Genomic DNA, 6,168 nt, shown 5'->3' on the forward strand with positions numbered 1-6,168 from the left:
CTTATTTAATTAATGCATCTATATACTTGGTAAAGGGTGGAAGGCTCGGCCTTATGCCTGGTGTTTTGTTCCACTCTTAACGCCCTAGTTTCCGTCATACCGGTGTTATGTTCCTTGATTTTGCGTTCCTTACGCGGTTGGGTGCTTTATGGGACCCCCTTGACAGTTCGCTTTGAATAAAACTCCTCCCGCAAGGCCCAACCTTGGTTTTACCATTTGCCTCACCTAGCCCATTTTCCCTTGGGTTTCCGGAGCCCGAGGGTCATCTTTATTTACCCCCTGGGCCAGTTCTCCTCTGAGTGCTGGTCCAAACCAAGCGATGTCCGGCGCCCCCTGGGCAACCAGGGTCTATGCCAACCCTACACCTTTCTCATCTGGTGTGCCCTGAGAACGAAATATGTGCAGCTCCTATCGGGATTTGTCGGCACATCTGGCGGGTTTGCTGGTCTTGTTTTGCCATTATCAAAAAGTCTTGTAAACCGGGATTCTAAGACTGACCGGGTCTTCCTGGGAGAAGGAATATCCTTCGTTGACCGTGAGAGCTTGTGATGGGCTAAGTTGGGACACCCCTGTAGGGTTTAAACTTTCGAGAGCCGTGCCCGCGGTTATGTGGCAGATGGGAATTTGTTAATATCCGGTTGTAGAGAACTTGACACTTGACTTAATTAAAACGCATCAACCACGTGTGTAGCTGTGATGGTTTGTTTTCGGCGGAGCCCGGGAAGTGAACACGGTTTTGGGTTATGTTTGACGTAAGTAGGAGTTCAGGATCACCTCTTGATCATTGCTAGCTTCACGACCGTTCCGTTGCACTAGTAGAAAAGGGGCCAATGGTCCAGGCCGGGTCAGCCCATTAGTCCCGGTTCAATCTAGAACCGGGACCAATGGGGGCATTGGACCCGGTTCGTGAGCCCCGGGGGTCGGCCGGGCCACGTGGGCCATTAGTCCCGGTTCGGCAGGACCTATTGGTTCCGGTTGGTGGGACGAACCGGGACCAATGGGCCTCGCTCCTGGCCCACCACCATTGGTCTTGGTTGGTGGAATGAACCGGGACCAAAGGCTGCCCTTTAGTCCCGGTTCGTGGCACGAACCGGGACCAATTAGTTGCCTATATCTACTCCTCTCCCGCGAGCAGAGCACTCCTAGTGCTCTGTTTTTCATGGCCGGCAAGGGGAGAGCTTTGTGGTGCTCTAGCTCACCTAATATGCACACGAGGTGTTCGATGGAATGCCCGAGCCCACACTACTTAAGCTTTCTCCTCTCCAAGCTCGACCTCCAAGCTCCATTTTCCTCAATATTTGTCTAGGTTTAGCGGTCCATCATGTCCCGTCCCCGTCTTCACCGCCGTCGATCGCCCGCGCTGATCTCGTCTCCGGCACCACCGTGGTCAGCCTCTTGTTCTTATCTTCTTTCTGAAAGGAAAAAAAATCTTAATTTTCTTACTTTTATTATTGCATCTTATATAGTGCGATGGTTTTGGTATCCGCCCCTGTCGGCCCTCGTCCTGTCTATGATTCAGATGTGGTATATATTATCTTTTCATAACTATTGGTTCATTTATTGTTTATGACAATTATGCCGACCAACGTGACATAGATTTTATTTATCTAGGAGGTTATTGAACCGGAAATTCCAACCGACCCTATTGTCGAGAGGTTAAATTTAGTTGAAGAAGAAAACAATTTGTTGAAGGAAAAAATTAGAAAAATTGAGGAGGAGAAGATGATTATTGGAGTTGCATATTGCGGATGTCGTCGATGATCACAAGATCAAGATGGATGCAATGCGCTTGAAGATTAGAAAGATTAGAAAATATGCCATTCATACTGAGGCTTGGTATCATTATGCCGTTGGATCAGTTGTTACATTGGTTGCGATTATGATCGCATTTGTTTTCGCATTGAAATGTTTTACATAGTTTCAGTGTATGGTTTAATTAATTTAGATGCTCTGCAGAGCTTTATGTTGTTAGATGAGAACTATGTATGTACTTTGGTTTTAATGTGATGATGAACTTCTATTAATTTGATCACTTAATTATCTATTCATGATGTTCTGTAATGATTTTTGACACACTTAATTATATATAATGAACGCAGATGAACCGGCAATGGATGAACGGTTCAAGACACACCTCCGAGTACATTAAGGGCGTGCATGATTTTCTCGAAGTGGCCGAGGCAAACAAGCAGAATGGTTTTATGTGTTGTCCATGCCCTATATGTGGGAATACGAACTCTTACTCTGACCGGAAAATCCTCCACACCCACCTGCTTTACAAGGGTTTCATGCCACACTATAATGTTTGGACGAGGCACGGAGAAATAGGGGTTATGATGGAAGACGGCAAAGAAGAAGAGTACAATGACAACTATGTGCCCCCTGAATACGGTGATGCTACTGAAGATCAAGAGGAACCAGACGATGTGCACGATGATGCTGCAACGGGCGAAGCTGCTGAAGATCAAGAGGAACCAGACGATGTGCCCGATGATGATGATCTCCGCCGGGTCATTGTCGATGCAAGGACGCAATGCGAAAGTCAAAAGGAGAAGCTGAAGTTCGATCGCATGTTAGAGGACCACAAAAAAGGGTTGTACCCCAATTGCGAAGATGGCAACACAAAGCTCGATACCGTACTGGAATTGCTGCAGTGGAAGGCAGAGAATGCTGTGCCTGACAAAGGATTTGGGAAGCTACTGAAAATATTGAAGAAGAAGCTTCCAAAGGATAACGAATTGCCCGACAGTACATACGCAGCAAAGAAGGTCGTATGCCCTCTAGGATTGGAGGTGCAGAAGATACATGCATGCCCTAATGACTGCATCCTCTTCCGCCGTGCGTACAAGGATCTGAACGCATGCCCAGTATGCGGTGCATTACGGTATAAGATCAGACGAGATGACCCTGGTGATGTTAACGGCGAGCCCCCCAGGAAGAGGGTTCCTGCAAAGGTGATGTGGTATGCTCCTATAATACCACGGTTGAAACGTCTGTTTAGAAACAGAGAGCATGCCAAGTTGATGCGATGGCACAGTGAGGACCGTAAGAAAGACGGGAAGTTGAGAGCACCCGCTGACGGGTCGCGGTGGAGAAAAATCGAGAGAAAGTACTGGGATGAGTTTGCAAGTGAGCCAAGGAACGTATGGTTTGCTTTAACCGCGGATGGCATTAATCCTTTCGGGGAGCAGAGCAGCAATCACAGCACCTGGCCCGTGACTCTATGTATGTATAAGCTTCCTCCTTGGATGTGCATGAAGCGGAAGTTCATTATGATGCCAGTTCTCATCCAAGGCCCTAAGAAACCCGGCAACGACATTGATGTGTACCTAAGGACATTAGTTGAAGAACTTTTACAACTGTGGAATGGAAACGATGTATGTACGTGGGATGAGCACAAACAGGAGGAATTTAACCTAAAGGCGTTGCAGTTCGTGACCATCAACGATTGGCCCGCTCTCAGTAACCTTTCAGGACAGACAAACAAGGGATACCACGCATGCACGCACTGTTTACTTGACACCGATAGTATATACCTGGCGAGCTGCAGGAAGAATGTGTACCTGGGCCATCATCGATTTCTTCCGACCAACCATCAATGTCGAAAGAAAGGCAAGCATTTCAAAGGCGAGGTAGATCACCGGAAGAAGCCCGCCATGCATACCGGTGATCACGTACTTGCTATGGTCAATGATTTACACATAATCTTTGGAAAGGATCCCGGCGCACTAGCTGTTCCGAGTGATGCTGGGGGACACACACCCATGTGGAAGAAGAAATCTATATTTTGGGACCTACCCTACTAGAAAGACCTAGAGGTCCGCTCTTCGATCGACGTGATGCACGTGACGAAGAACCTTTGCGTGAATCTGCTAGGCTTCTTGGGCGTGTATGGGAAGACAAAAGATACAACTGAGGCACGGGAGGACCTACAACATTTGCACAAAAAAGACGGCATGCCTCCAAAGCAGTATGAAGGTCCTGCCAGCTATGCTCTTACCAAAGAAGAGAATGAAATCTTCTTTCAATGCCTGCTTAGTATGAAGGTCCCGACTGGCTTCTCGTCTAATATAAAAGGAATAATAAATATGGCAGAGAAAAAGTTTCAGAACCTAAAGTCTCATGACTGCCACGTGATTATGACGCAACTGCTTCCGGTTGCATTGAGGGGGCTTCTACCGGAAAACGTCCGATTAGCCATTGTGAAGCTATGTGCATTCCTCAATGCAATCTCTCAGAAGGTGATCGATCCAGAAATCATACCAAGGCTAAGGAGTGATGTGGTGCAATGTCTTGTTAGTTTCGAGCTGGTGTTCCCACCATCCTTCTTCAATATCATGACGCACGTCCTAGTTCATCTAGTTGACGAGATTGTCATTCTGAGCCCCGTATTTCTACACAATATGTACCCCTTTGAGAGGTTCATGGGAGGCCTAAAGAAATATGTCCGTAACCGCGCTAGGCCAGAAGGAAGCATCTCCATGGGCCATCAAACAGAGGATGTCATCGGGTTTTGTGTTGACTTCATTCCTGGCCTTAAGAAGATAGGTCTCCCTAAATCACGGTATGAGGGGAGACTGACTGGAAAAGGCACGCTTGGAAGGGACTCAATAATATGCAGGGACGGATATTCTTGGTCTCAAGCACACTACACAGTTCTATAGAACTCTACCTTGGTGACCCCGTATGTCGATGACCACAAGAACAGTCTGCGCTCCAAACACCTGGAGCAGTGCGACGACTGGATTACATGTGAACACATCAGGACTTTCAGCAGTTGGTTGGAAGCACGTATCAGAGGTGACAACACTGTTTGTGATGAGCTGTACTTGTTGTCCAGGGGACCATCTTTGACTGTATTGATTTGGAAAGGATACGAGATAAATGGGAATACATTTTACATGATTGACCAAGATCAAAAGAGCACCAACCAAAACAGCGGTGTCCGCTTTGATGCAACAACCGAGAGGGGAAAGGACACATATTATGGTTACATAGTGGACATATGGGAACTTGACTACGAAGTAGATTTTAAGGTCCCTTTGTTTAAGTGCAAATGGGTCAATCTGTCAGGAGGCGGGGTACAGGTATACCCACAGTACGGAATGACAACAGTGGATCTAAAAAATCTTGGGTACACTGATGAACCGTTCGTCCTAGCCAATGATGTGGCACAGGTTATCTATGTGAAGGACATGTCTACCAGACCGAGAAAGAGAAAAGATAAGGAAGCGAATACATCATACGATGAGCCAAAGCGCCACATAGTTCTTTCAGGAAAAAGGGACATCGTGGGAGTGGAGGACAAGACAGACATCATGAAATTCCTCCCTTCAAAGTCAAGGCTGACCCCAGCATCCTGATAAACGATGAAGATTATCCATGGTTACGGCGCAATAAGCAAATGACACAAGCGAAGAAAAAGTGAAGACTTTCTCCCGCAACTATTATGATGATACCATGCCAACTTCGTAACTCACGAGTATGATACCATTGTCCGTTTTGTACATGCACATGCTATGTGGGTCAATTTATGATACCATGCCAACTTTCAACTTTTTCAGAGTTCATTTGAAATGCTTTAATATCTTATGGTTCGGCCCTCGTAATAATTAAAAATAGCAACAATAAGTATTTTGTTGTAAGTAGAAACAAAATAAAATAAATAAAGCCAGAAAGAAAACAAAAAAACAAAAAAAAGTGTTTTCAAATTTGAAAACTAATGACACTAACAGAAAGTTTATAATTTTCCTAAAACTAAAAGCAAAAAGAATTAAAAAATAAAGCAAAAAACAAAAGAAAATAAATAATGCAGAAAACAAAAGAAAAAAACTGGAAAAAAATAAATATAGCAACAATAAGTAAAGAAAACAAAAAACAAAAAAAATGCCTCCTACTGGGCCCCCACGGCCTGAATACGACTAGAAACCCTACTATGGGCCAGGATTCAGGCCTGCAGTAGGCCCAGAAGGCCCATCAGGCAAAGCAATACCAAGTAGGCCCGAAAGCCTGCGGTGGAGAGGAGCTCGAGAGGGGTGCGACAGTGGGGCTTATAAACCACTGCGCGCCCCTCTCAACTAGCGAGGTGGGACTAAACTTTGGCCCCGAGGCGGGCAGCACAGAGGCCTTTGGTCCCAGTTTGTGGCACCAACCGGGACTAAAGGGGGG

The sequence above is a fragment of the Triticum dicoccoides genome, chromosome 3B, assembly GCF_002162155.2.
Source record: "Triticum dicoccoides isolate Atlit2015 ecotype Zavitan chromosome 3B, WEW_v2.0, whole genome shotgun sequence".
NCBI lineage: Eukaryota > Viridiplantae > Streptophyta > Magnoliopsida > Poales > Poaceae > Triticum > Triticum dicoccoides.